This window comes from Rhinopithecus roxellana, chromosome 18, assembly GCF_007565055.1.
Source record: "Rhinopithecus roxellana isolate Shanxi Qingling chromosome 18, ASM756505v1, whole genome shotgun sequence".
In the NCBI taxonomy this organism is placed as follows: domain Eukaryota; kingdom Metazoa; phylum Chordata; class Mammalia; order Primates; family Cercopithecidae; genus Rhinopithecus; species Rhinopithecus roxellana.
In genome coordinates, this window is record NC_044566.1 from 42541745 (window position 1) to 42556213 (window position 14469).

The window sequence follows — 14469 nt, forward strand, 5'->3', positions numbered from 1 at the left end:
TCACCTAAGGTCAGGAGTTCAAGACCAGCCTGGCCAACCTGGTGAAACCCTGTCCCTACTAAAAATACAAAAATTAGCCAGGCACGGTGGTGCATGCCTGTAATCCCAGCTACTTGGGAGGCTGAGGCACGAGAATCACTTGAACCTAGGAGGCGGTTGTTGCAGTGAGCTGAAACCATGCCATTGCACTTCACCCTAGGCAACAAGAGCGAAAGTCCGTCTCAAAAAAAAAAAAAAAAAAAAAAAAAAAAAAAAAAAAAAACTGCCTTTTCTCTACTGTCACCCTTAAAACAGGCTCATTATTGCTTATGTTAAATCATATTATTTACATGCTTCTGTATTTCCCTGCTGTTAGCCTGTAAGGCTAATAGGCTTGAGCCCAGAGAATCTCTTATTGAACTCAGGTCATTTGGTGACTAGTATAGTAATAGAGCTGGTTACCTCATATTCAGTAATATGTTAATTCTCTGATTAAAAAATACATTGATACCAATATTGGTATGGCTACTCAGAAATTATATTTTCAGTAGAATTCTCCCGGCCTCAATTAGATCAGATTTATAGATCATCAACATCACAGTTTCACTGAAGGATCAGAGAGGAAAAAAATGAGAAGCATGAAATGGTACTTGCCAAGTACAATAATGTAGTTTCGCGTCTAAGATAAGTCTTTGTAAGGGCTCTATTTCTCATTGAGATAATGTGTCAGCAGAGGAATAAATTTTACGCTTCTTTTACCTCCTTGGTAACAAGGACGAGAAACCTTGACAATATATCTGATGTAAATCTTAAGTCTCTTAGCAGTCTAAAATGGATTCCCAGATGTTCTTTCTGAGTTGTTGCAAGAAAGCACTACAGAGGTCAGGAATTCCAGTTAGTTTTGCTACTAGCTCAAGATACAGGATTTTTTAAAGTATTAAGTTGTAATACTTTCTAAAAGTATTTAATTGCTGTTTTTTTCATTTCATCATTCATCTGGTTGGCCCTATGGTTTCTCTACAGTTTATTCTTTAAGACAACTTCAAAATCCAAGGCAACCTTGCTTAGGCTGATGAATTCAAATTAGCTTGTATGTTAGAATCCAATAAGAACAGGAGTTAATAACTTCCTCGTTCTACCTCATTAAGAAACTTTCATTTGTATCTGTCCCACCTGAATTGTAAGGCGTGACCCCTTTTCCTAGCATTGCATTTGTGTTTTTCCCAGCATCTGAATTCTACCTGCCCACCCAGACCCACAGTACTCTGCCTCTGGATCTTGCCTACCTAAATCCATATCTTTCAAATGCTTTGCCCTGAAATCATCTGGCTTTTGGACTACACTGGAAAATCGTCTGGCTTCTGGATGACTTTGTATAGGGACCCAAGTATATTTCCAAATTAGGCCTTCCATGGAGAGAACTCCTTTTTTAAAAAGTAGTTGAGAATTCCCTTTTTTGTTTATTTTGATTTTTTTTTTTTTTTTTTTTTTTTTTTTTTTTTTGAGACAGAGTCTTGCTCTGTCACTCAGGCTGGAGTGCGGTGGCCTAATCTTGGCTCGCTGCAATCTCCGCCTCCTGGGTTATTTGATTCTCCTGCATCAGCCTCCTGAGTAGCTGGGATTACAGGCGCACACCGCTATGCCCAGCTAATTTTTGTACTTTTAGTAGAGATGGGTTTCGCTATGTTGGCCAGGCTGGCCTGGGGCTCCTGACCTCGTGATCCACCCGCCTCAGCCTCCCAAGTGCTGGGATTACAGACATGAGACACTGTGCCCAGCCTAGTATTATAATCTTTTATATAAAATTGTGCTGCTTAATTTTCATTTTAATGTATTCATTTAGAATATATAATTTTATAATTTGTGGTATCTTTTAACTAAACAATTTTCTTCCATATATAAAGAAAACATTAAAATGAAAATGTCTGACACAGTAGATAATATCTGTTTGAATTAATAATGATTTAATCTGACTTATTTAGCATGGCAGTTTTAAAAGATAAATCAGAATTTTAAGAATCCTATTTCCAATAAACAAAATCTTAGGGCCTTCTCTGTTTTTCAAACTATTTACTTTTCATATTCAGTATTTTTGTATTTAGCTTCTCTCAGTTGAAAAGATAAAAGTTCTCATAGAAATAATAAAGTCAATTTTTTGGATTAAATAATCCTTTTTATAATCTTTCTTTTTTTTTTTTTTTTTTTTGAGACGGAGTCTTGCTCTGTCGCCCGGGCTGGAGTGCAGTGGCCGGATCTCAGCTCACTGCAAGCTCCGCCTCCCGGGTTTACGCCATTCTCCTGCCTCAGCCTCCCGAGTAGCTGGGACTACAGGCGCCCGCCACCTCGCCCGGCTAGTTTTTTTGTATTTTTAGTAGAGACGGGGTTTCACCGTGTTAGCCAGGATGGTCTCGATCTCCTGACCTCGTGATCCGCCCGTCTCGGCCTCCCAAAGTGCTGGGATTACAGGCTTGAGCCACCGCGCCCGGCCTTTATAATCTTTCAATTATCTTACTTGCTCTTATGGGAGAAAATGGTTTAACAGGCATGTCTAAAGAAATAACTTAGGATTCATTGAATTCATACAAGAATTAAGAATAATATGCAAAATGAAGTAAAATTATAAATTAGAAGTGAAAATATTCATTAAATTAATTTGATGATTCTTATGTTGAGAATCTTTAAGTTATTTTCTGCATTGTCCTCATTTTTAAAGTCTCAAACAATGGTCAGTTATGTGTGTACAGCTTATTCATTCATCCAATATGTCTCTTTGTTCAGAGGCACTTGCCTCTGTTACTAGTCTCTTCAGTGTCATCGGGATGCATTTTATTAAGATAACAATTGAGCATGTACAAGAAGCTAAAGCTTACCAACAGGTTTAGAAGGCCATGACATGAATCAGAATAAAAGATTATAATGTGTTATAATAAAATTCATATTTGTGAATATTGTGATAAAGAAGTATTTAGGTAGCTTGGTAACTTTGCCAGAGAAATGACAGTGTAAACAGAAGCTTAAACTCTTTCTGTCCCAGAAAAGTTAATTGTGGTCATATTCAAATACTTGAAAATTGGCTCTGCCATTGCTTAGTTGAAAGACCTTAAGTTACTGTCTTTCTCCAAGCCTTTAAATTTTAAATAAGATATTGAACTTGGCTTTATCTTGTCCCAGATTTTTATAATCCTAGAAGAGAATCAGCCTTCAATATATTCATTTTTGAAATATTTAGTACACTGGTGTATTACTTAAAACAACAGATGGGAAAAATATAATCTCATAGATTTATGTGGAAAATTCAGTATCATCTTAGAATTCTGGAAATTGTGTTTAACTTTACCATTATAGAAATTATGTTAGATTTCATTTCTCTTACCCTTTGTCAGATCAACACTTTGACTGTGTGAGATATGATTAACAAAAAGGAAAACTACCCCCACTGGAAGTTGTTAAAGGAAAGGCAATGTAAATGAAAAAAAAGAAAAAGAATTTCTAAAAGTTTTATCAGACAAAAATTTAATTGAATCAATGGGGCAATCTGGAGTTCTGGATGATTCTGTTAACTGAAGTTTACAATCATTTTAATTTTATTTTTATTCATTTATTTACTTATTTATTTTGAGACTGTCTCATACTGTTACCAGGCTGGAATGCAGTGGCGCGATCTCGGCTTACTGCAACCTCTGCCTCCTGGGATCAAGCGATTCTCATGCCTCAGCTTCCTGAGTAGCTGGGATTACATGCATGCGCCACCACACCAAGCTAATTTGTTTGTTTGTTTGTTTGTTTGTTTGAGACGGAGTATTGCTCTGTCGTCCAGGCTGGATTGCAGTGGTGTGATCTTGGCTCACTGCAAGCTCCTCCTCCCGAGTTCACGCCATTCTCCTGCCTCAGCCTCCCAAGTAGCTGGGACTACAGGCATCCGCCACCATACTCGGCTAATTTTTTGTATTTTTAGTAGAGACGGGGTTTCACTGTGTTAGCCAGGATGGTCTCAATCTCCTGACCTTGTGATCTGCCCGCCTCAGCCTCCCAAAGTCCTGGGATTACGGGCGTGAGCCACCGCGCCCGGCTGTTTTTTTGTATTTTTATAGAGATGGGGTTTCACCATGTTGGCCAGGCTGATCTTGAACTCCTGACCTCAGGTGACCCGCCTGCCTCAGCCCTCCAAAGTGCTGGGATTACAGGCATCAAGCACTGCACCTGGCCTAGTTTTTAAAAAAAATTTTATTTAACACCTATAAAGCTTCTGGAGTATAATTATTTTAAACGTTTGAATATTTTCTAAAACGTTAATAAAAATGGCACTATTTCAATATATTTTCTTACCTTAATAAAGTGTATGCAGAATATCATTACATTTTATAAATAAACATGTACCTTATTATCAAGTCTTATGTAATACAGTAATGTCTCCCATTTTCCACGTATTTAGTTACACAGTCAACTGAAGTCTGGAAATATTAAATGGAAAAACTCCAGAAATAAACAATGCTTAAGTTTTAAATTGTGTGTCATTCTGAGTAGCATGATGAAATCTTGCACCATCTTGCCTAGGATAGCAGTCATCTCTTTGTCCATTGTATCTATGCTGTAGACACTATCTGCTTGTTAGTTACTTAGTAGCCATCATGGTTATCAGATTCACTGTTCCAGGATCACAGTACTTGTGTTCAAGTAATCCTTATTTAATTCATAATGGCCCCAAGCCGCAAGAATAGTGCTGCCTGCATTTTTTTAAATTGTTTTATTTTACTATTATTCTTAATCTTACTGTGCCTAATTTACAAATAAAACTTTATCATATGTATGTATAGGAAAGCACATAGCATATATATATAAAGTTTCATACTATCCACAGTTTCAGGCATTCAATGGCAGTCTTGGAAGGTATCTCCTGTGGATAAGGGTGAACTACTACTGTATTCTGTAATGTAGGTATAGAGGTTTTAAAAATTGTGCTGAATGTGTTTTAAGTCAAGGATGTTTGATCGCAGTTTTTCCTAAGATTGACTTTTTTTTTTTGGAAGTAGAGTGCTAGTGACTAATGCAAGTTAACTAAAGCTTCAACTTGAATAATCTTCACTTCCTTTAAGCAAAATTTCACTTCATTCCAAACTGAACAAAATTACGTTGTATTTATGATTTCACTACACATTTGAAAGATGCACACTCCAAAGGATTCAAATTACAACCTTTTCCATTATAGGCCTAGTGGTTGTTAGCAGGCTATGTATTTGTAAATCTCTGCTACTGCCAGAAATTGTTTGGTTCAGAGGGGATTGGGTTATCAAGAATGACTGCTGCTTTTGTTCATGGCTGTGTTGTGTATAAGTGATAGAGTTGGACAGTTTTATTCATATGCAAATCTTTTTTTGGGTTTGTTTGAGATGGAGTCTCACTCTGTCGCTCAGGCTGGAGTGCAGTGGCACTATCTCAGCTCACTGCAAGCTCCGCCTCCTGGGTTAATGCCATTCTCCTGCCTCAGCCTCCTGAGTAGCTGGGACTACAGGCGCCCGCCACCAGGCCCGGCTAATTTTTTTTTTCTATTTTTAGTAGAGACGGGGTTTCACCATGTTAGCCAAGATGGTCTGGATCTCCTGACCTTGTGATCCGCCTGCCTCAGCCTCCCAAAGTGCTGGGATTACAGGCGTGAGCCACCGCGCCCCATCGCAAATCTACTTTTTAATAGCATGATGATCTGAGGTGATAATTTGAGGTTTCAAGTTCTGAAAAGAAGAATGAATATAGTTTTATTTAATCTAAAATAGTTATTGTTAAAATACTACTTTTAAATGCCTTAAGCATTTTCTACTTGCATTTTTAAAGTGACATTATCTTTATTATTAAGGGCCTATTCTAGGCCCAGTACTTCACTATAGTCTATAAAAGATGGTCCCTGTCAGCAAAGAACTGTAACCTATATGGGAGTATTATGCTAACATACAAGAAACAAGCAGAGAATAATGGAATGTAAACTCTGGCTTGCTAACTTAAGTGTGGTAGAAGCTTGAAGGAAATGTGGACTTAAACTTATCAGAGAAGACTTGTAAGAGGATATGAAAGGCAAGCTGGGCTGAAAACGTGGTTAAGATTGATTATGTGAAATGAAGGAATGATAACTTGCAAGTGCAGAAAACAACACGAACCAAGACATGATGAAGTAGCAAGGAGTAAAGTTGATAACAGTAGAATGAAGGCAAAGAGTAGGTACTAGAGAATTGAGTAGGGAAATGAGTATAACCATGTTTGAGATTGTTTTCTTTCCTTTGCATAAGGTACCCTCATTTCTAATCAAAGAAAACAAGGGTAGTCAGATTGCCTGCAGCCCTTCCAGAGCCATGGTGTGTTGCTTTGAAGAAAAAAAAAAAAAAAAAAAAAAAAAAAAACTTGTAGGAAATACTGGAAGGAAACCTAGGCATAAATAAGTTTACCCTAAATAATTGGGGGTCTGTGGCTTTTAACTCAGCAAATCAGGTGAGAAATCTTGAGAGGAAAGGGTTAACTAGGCAAAATGCTATATCTAGGATATTTTTTGCCTTAAGTAAGATTGACTTTACCACTATGGGAGTAATTGTGAATGAATACCATAATACTGTTGTTAAGCCAAAGAGAAATAATACTTTTTCAAACCTCACTCAGATTTTCATACGAGCCTTAGCTCAAGTTATTTACTCCTAGAATGTCCTTTCCCTCATCTTCAGTTGTCTAAAACTTAAGCTGTTTAACCCCTACATGAAATTTTTCCAGTTCACTTTTCCTCCTCAGCCAAAAATACCATTTCTCTCATTTAAACTTCCATACCTGACTTAGAACAAATACATCCTGTCTTATAGGAAGGGGCCATCTTATTTTTTATTGTATATTCTGCAAGTCTAGCCTAGTGTCTTAAACATAGTGGGTGTAGAATAAGTGACCATTGATTGCTGAAAATCAGCAGTAATACCTTTATGGTAAAGTGGTAGAAAGGCTGCATACCTGCTAAATACAGAAATATGTAGGTTATTTTCTGATAATTTAGGAGTGCTCTCTACCTTTTACTACTTCACTGATCAAAGCTCTTCTCATTCTATGTCAGCTATTAACATTCATTCCTTAGGTCTCGGTTACCTAAAAATGTCTTTTTTTTTTTTTTTTTTTTTTTTTTTTTTTTTCCAGCAAAACCAGAAACATGTGGGTAGGGGTGTGAATAATCAGGCTTGTGAAATTTTGATATCCTTTTGGAGGTCATTATTGATCCAATTGATCATTTCTAACCTTTCCAATGAAGTGTGAAATTCTATAAAGTTTAACTGTTATTTTTTGGCCTTTATTTGTGTATCTGAGGAGATAGGACATGGTGGTAGAATAAAGAATCCTTACGTTTAAAAATACTTTTCAAGAAACACCATTACCATAATCACAGAAACAAAAGCATTGAGGATCTGCTATAATTCTTTAAGGTAGCTCTAAAATTAATGGAATGTTTTTGAATGCCTAAACTTACTGGAGCCACCTTATTGAGTGATATAGGCTTTCTCATAAACTTTCTTGGACAATTTTATAGGAGACCAAATGCTTTTCCTCCTCCTCCCAGCTCTGCCCTTCAAAAAGAAACCAAGTCACACCAAAACTTTCAAAAAAATCTAAGAAGGCAAAGAAAGTTGTGCATCAAATAAGTACCATTTGTTTACTGCTATGACATTTAAATCATTTATAATAAGATATATTTTTATGTACCCTTATACAGCATTTATATAAAATTTATAGGACATTTCTATCTGTTTTCCAGAACCCAATGTATAAGTTACGTTGATTGAAAAGCCTGTTGCTCTTGGTTTTGGTTTGGCTTTGAGGGTGGTTGACATATTTGTTATATTTACCTTTTAACCAAAAGTCAAGAATTCAACCAGCAATTAAATAATAATTCCTGTGGTAAAGCACTTTCCCTTCTATATTGATTTTCTTTATGACCTGTTTTCCAGGTGTAAATTTTGATACCGTCATTGCTGCCCTCCCCTCAAAAAAGGTGAGAACTGACTAAACTACTGGTACTTAGACCATGTGCAGAAGGAACTGAAAATGGAAACAGAAACACGTCTGTACAGAGCAGAGTGTCAGACAATAGCTCACTTTAGTAGAGGGCAATAAATGCCACATGAGATGATCACCTCAGCAGAAAACTGTAAGTAACGGGGACTTGCAGGAGAATTGAACAGTTGTTTCTGCTGACTCAGTAAAAATGTCTTCATTTTATAATTTGTGGCCTGCATGCTTGTAAATTAAGATGCATTGAGTTGTCAAGTAATGGACTTGTCTGGTTTGTAGGTAGGAATTTAAGCCAAAATTGAATGCAACATTCCCCCAAAAGTAACCTGGGATCTGTGCTATAAAGCCTAAGGCAAAGGTTACATGAATTTGGATTACTAGGTTAGAATTAGGCTATTGAGCCTTTGCCTAGAAAACCAATTAGAGGATTTTAGTCTTGATACAGCAGAGAATAGGGAGGCATTATAGCCTATTGATTTGTTTGGAATTAAATGTGGCAATACTATATATAGAAATGTCTAAGAAATAAAGTATGATAGCAAGGAAACTGGGCATGTGACTACTGTAGTAATCTAGGGGTGAAGAAAACCTGAACAGCAATAGTGGCATGAGAATGGAGGTGAAAGAATAAATTTAAGATATTTCAAAGGAAAAAATTGTTGAATATCATGATGGGTTGAATAAAAGGGAGGTGTAAAAGATTATACATTTTCTGTAATGGAAGACAATGGAGTTATCACTGAGAGAAAGGAGATAGTTAAGAAACTAGTTTAAGGCTGGGTGCGGTGGCTCATGCCTGTAATCTTAACACTTGGGGAAGCAGAGGTGGGTGAATCACTTGAGGTCAGGAGTTCAAGACCAGCCTGGCCAACATGGTGAAACCCCACCTCTACTAAAAATACAAAAATCAGTCAGACGTGGTGGCTCATGCCTGTAATCCCAGCCACTCAGGAGACTGAGGCAGGAGAATCGCTTGAAACTGGGCAGTGGAGACTGCAGTGAGCCAAGATCATGCCATTGCACTCAAGCCTGGGTGATAGAGTGACTCTGTCAAAAAAAAAAAAAAAGAAAAGAAACTAGTTTAAGAGGGGGAAAATGTGTTCCATTTCTGCAATGTATTTAAGGTGATATTTAGACGTTAAGCTTGAAATGTCTTCATTTAAGGTCGCTGGATATACAGAACTGGAATTCTATGTAAAAGTCAGGCTGGAGAGGTAAATTTGGCAGTTACATAAGGCTGATAAGGGTAGAAAAGCTCACTGAAGCTCTTTATGAAGGACAGTAGTGGGTCCCTTTTAAAAAAATATATGAACACACATTTATGTAAATAAACTATCATTAGGTATGTAATCTTAAACATTTCTAGAATTGAATAAGAACTCTCCCTTTTTTCCTTAGAGTGTCATATCTCAAGCCTGTGCCTGTTAGAAAACCCCTACACTTACATCAATTATGAGAGTCAATGACTGAAATGTGTTAATACGCTTGAACCTTTCCTTCTCTTAATAAAACCAAGATCTTTCCCAGTTTTAGGCTAAGGGAATGAAATTGAGAACTTAAAGTCAAATAATTCAGTCAGTTAAAACTTTATAAAATTGACATGGCTTTAATTTCTCAAATGGAAAGCAAGTAATTGAATTGGGGGAAGTGTGCTAGTCTCCAGTTTCAAGACACAGTACAGCACAAAGACCTGGCATTCTAGCTGAAGAGCTGTAATAATAAACAGAAATTTGAAAACCAGGAAGACAAGTTTTCCAAGAGTGCAACTGTGGCATTTCAAAGGAGATTTAACAAGAAATTCCGGAAGATGGCCAAAAATAGGTTTAGATAATTGAGATTCTCTATTTGAATACTTGTTTTTGATGGAGAAACACACTTAAGAGGAAATGAAGGTTCTGTCTAAGATCTGAAACTTTTTGTCACCCTAAAGTAGGTTTGCTTCTGAAAACTATTAGCAAAAAAAAAAAAAAAAAAAAAAATCAAATAGGAATTCAGTGCTGCTTAGATTGTAGGAGTTTAAAAAGTGACCAACACAACCTTTTTAGAAAATTAATTGAAAGCAAGTATTTTTGTTTTCTAGGAGCAAAACCTTGTTTTCTAGGATTCCTATTCGTAAAATTAAAGTATCACTCTGTTTACCCAGTTATTACTTCCATGAAAAATAGCCTTCCAGCATCAGACAGAAATACGATGTTACTCTACATCTTTAATTGTTTTTTATTCCAGTCATAAAACAGCTTCTGAAATTGACTTTTAATATGGTCTATTTTAATGATATGTAAGGAAACATAAAATGTTAATCTGCGTTTTCAAATTAGCCTTGTAAAACCTCAGTAATATGTCTTCTGGATATATCAGGATCTTTTGGACCATTTTACCTTAATTCTTGAACCACTTGATTAATCCAAATTCAGTAAACTTATGACCTCAAATTGAGTTACCCAGAACTAGGAATATTTCTTATTTCATCCTACTTACATCTGATTTACATGCCTGGTCTGCTAACTTCTCCTTTCTTTTCATGACTCCTAAGTTATGGAGGTAAGTGAAGATTTACTATCAATTATAGTCATGTGACACTCATTTTGAACTTATATTCTCTTAGTTTTTTTAATTGCTAAGTGTTCTGGTAGCATTATATTATTCTTAGCAAATTAAGTATATCCCAATTTTAACTGGACTATTTTACTATGCTTAAACATACAATTTTGTGTAATTTGCAACAAGTTTATATCCCTATATACATCTATATTTTCATCTCCTTTCCGTATGGCATTACGCAAGTAAACTTCTTCTTTTTTTTTTTTTTTTAATGGAGTCTCATTTCTTTGCCCAGGCTGGAGGGCAATGGTGCAATCTCAGCTTACTGCAACCTCTGCCTCCCAGATTCAAGCAATTCTCCTGCCTCAGCCTCCCCAGTAGCTGAAATTACAAGTGCCTCCCACCACACCCGGCTAATTTTTGTATTTTTAGTAGAGACGGGGTTTCACCATGTTGGTCAGGTTGGTCTCGAACTCCTGACCTCAAGTGATCCACCCACCTCGGCCTCCCAAAGTGCTGGAATTACAGGCACAAGCCACTGCACCTGGTCCCAAGTAAACTTCTAACTAAAAATACTCTTTCTGTAATCTGTAACTTGAGTCAACTCTTTCAGATTGTATTATTTAAATTATCCTCATCCGTCTTTGAATCTACTATAAATCTTGTTTTTCCAAGCATCTATTTACTGAGACTGTAGTTTACAAATGTTTCACTTCAGCTCACTTGAGCTTGTTAGATGCCCAGCACGGTGGGGGAGTATGAAGACCACTATAACACAGTCTCAGTCTTCATCTTAAAATAACTCATGGAACCCTAAACATTGCAGCTAGATTTCCTCAGAGGTCTCTTATTACAAAAAGGGTAGACCAGGTGCAATGGCACACACCTGTAATCACAACACTTTAGAAGGGTGAGATGGAAGGATTGCTTGCGCCCAGAACTTTAAGACTAGCCTGGGCAACATAGTAAGACTTCATATTTACAAAAACATTTAAATATTAGCCAGCATGGTGGCATGCATTTGCAGTCCGAGGTACTCAGGAGGCTGAGGCTAGAGGATAGCTTGGGCTCTGGATTTTGAGGTTACAGTGAACTATGATAGCACCACTGCACTCTAGCTGGGTGACAGGGTGAAATCCTGCTTTAAAAAAAAACATAAAACAAGGCCGGGCGCGGTGGCTCAAGCCTGTAATCCCAGCACTTTGGGGGGCCGAGACGGGCGGATCACGAGGTCAGGAAATCGAGACCATCCTGGCTAACACGGTGAAACCCCGTCCCTACTAAAAATACAAAAAAAAAAAAAAAAAAACCTAGCCGGGCGAGGTGGCGGGCGCCTGTAGTCCCAGCTACTCCGGAGGCTGAGGCAGGAGAATGGCGTAAACCCTGGAGGCGGAGCTTGCAGTGAGCTGAGATCCGGCCACTGCACTCCAGCCCAGGCGACAGAGCAAGACTCCGTCTCAAAAAAAAAAAAAAAAAAAAAAAAAACATAAAACAAATGTCTCCTATTTGGCCTCATACGCATGAACCTGAAGAAATTCACATTCTTTCCAGAAGTGTTGTGAGATGATGAAGAATAATATGAAATGAAACAGTTATTTGGTATGTTTTACCCTACTGATAAAAAGCCATTTGTTTAATAAAAAGCCATTTGCTTTCATGATTTCTGGATTTTGAGGTGTTGGTGTGAAATCTGAAGGTGCAGAAGACTACCTACCTAAAAGCCTTGTGTGGTTAGACAAGTCTTAAGCACATTTTAGTTTTGGGAGGAAGGTCCTATTTATTTTGCTATCTGTTTAGTTCTGTTTTCATTCTGTGCCATGCTTAATATCGATTTTTTTTTTTTTTTTTTTTTTTTTTTTGAGACGGAGTCTCGCTCTGTCCACCAGGCTGGAGTGCAGTGGCCGGATCTCAGCTCACTGCAAGCCCCGCCTCCCGGGTTTACGCCATTCTCCTGCCTCAGCCTCCCGAGTAGCTGGGACTACAGGCGCCCGCCACCTCGCCCGGCTCGTTTTTTGTATTTTTTAGTAGAGACGGGGTTTCACCGTGTTAGCCAGGATGGTCTTGATCTCCTGACCTCGTGATCCGCCCGTCTCGGCCTCCCAAAGTGCTGGGATTACAGGCTTGAGCCACCGCGCCCGGCCGAAAATATTTTTATGATTGGATCTCATAGTTTAGTTAAATATTAAGGTATTTTAGACGATGAGGTTTTTTGATAAAATTTGTACTTTTCATTTATAATAGGCCCAACAGAAACCTTTTTTTTTTTTTTTTGAGACAGAGTCCCATTCTGTCACCTAGGTTGGAGTGCAATGGCATGATCTCGGGGGAGGCTGCAACCTCCGCCTTCTGGGCTCAAGCCATTCTCCTGCCTCAACCTCCTGAGTAGCTGGGGACTATAGGCACATACCACCATGCCCAGCCAATTTTTGTAATTTTTGGTGGAGACGGGGTTTCACCATGTTGGCCAGACTGGTCTCCTGACCTCAGGTGATCCACCCACCGCAGCCTCCCAGAGTGCTGGGATTACAGACGTGAGCCACCTCGCCCAGCCAGAAATCCTAATAAGTCTTGAGGTATAGTTCTACAGCAAAGCCAGTGATTGTGATTTTTGTTGTTGTTGTTGTTTTTTTAAATAGAGAGATGGGGGTCTCACTCTGTTGCCCAAGCTGATCTCGAACTCCTGGGCTCAAGGATCCTTCTGCCTTGGACTCTCAAAATGCTGGGATTATAACCACCAAGCCCAGCCCAGTATGTTTTAAAAAACATAAAAAACTTATGTTTTTTACTAGGTCATCAATATTCCAGAAATCTAAGTATTTTTAGTAATTTTTAAATTTCCTATCTTTATTTCTGAGCATTTGCTTAAAAATGCTAAGTCTGATGCCACATTGCTGTCTCCCATGAGTCCTTTGGTTCCAAGAAGGTAATGAAATTTCATAAATGTATTTTCGAAAATTTCCTCACAGTAGCTTCTACATTGCTAAACTTGCCATTACAGTCAACTTCCCTAGCACAGAGGAAAAATAGCAGTAGAATATAGAAGATTGAGTGCTCTTAGCAAATCCTTTATTACCCCAGCATAGTCTCTAGTGGTGTAATTCTCTATTGATGTGAACATTTCTATTATTTATGATAGAGAATCAGTACACAAGTTTATAAACCAATGAAGTTTGTCACTTGTAAATGGTATAAAGGACAAATTAGAAACAGATTATGATTTCCTAAACCATATATTTCTCAAGCTGCTTTCTTGTGACCATTTTATACTACTTCAGGCTCCTGATTTCAAATACATTTTTAAAGCAACCTAAATAGGCCAGGCACAGTGGCTCACGCCTGTAATCCCAGCACTTTGGGAGGCTGAGGCGGGCAGATCACCTGAGGTCAGGAGTTCAAGACCAGCCTAGGCAACATGGTGAAACACCATCTCTACCAAAAATACAGAAAATTAGCTGGGCATGATGGCATGCACCTGTAATACTCAGGAGGCTGAGATGGGATGATCACTTGAGCCTGGGACATTGAGGTTGCAATGAGCTGAAATTGCACTATTGCACTCCAACCTGGGTAACAGAGTGAGACCCTGTCTCAAAAAAAAAAAAAAAAAAAGCAGCCTAAATTAATCTTGACTTTACCATACCCTAAGAACTCTTTGCAATTACAACTTGGATATTAAATCCAAGAGTAAAATTAAGCATTAGAGCTCTTTTTCAGAAAAGATTTGTAGGGAGAACTTCTAATCACTTATAAGGTAAATTATTGAGGTTCAAGAATCGTAAGCTAAAATCTTGGTGCCTTGGCTAGGCATGGTGGCTCACACCTGTAATCCCAGTGCTCTGGGAGGCCAAAGTGGGAGAATCACTTAAGGCCAGGAGTTTGAGACCACCCTGGACAACATGTGAGACCTCGTCTCTACAAAAAATA

At 38.0% G+C, this 14469-nt stretch overlaps 1 long non-coding RNA gene across 1 annotated transcript in view; it reads left to right on the forward strand.

Moving 5' to 3' along the window:
• Positions 1 to 9115, forward strand: part of LOC104662731 — a 57836-nt gene extending 48721 nt beyond the window's left edge. The window contains exon 6 of the long non-coding RNA XR_004054766.1: positions 7941 to 9115. This is a non-coding gene — a long non-coding RNA (uncharacterized LOC104662731). The remainder of the gene's footprint in view (positions 1 to 7940) is intronic.
• The last annotated feature ends 5354 nt before the right edge of the window (positions 9116 to 14469 follow it).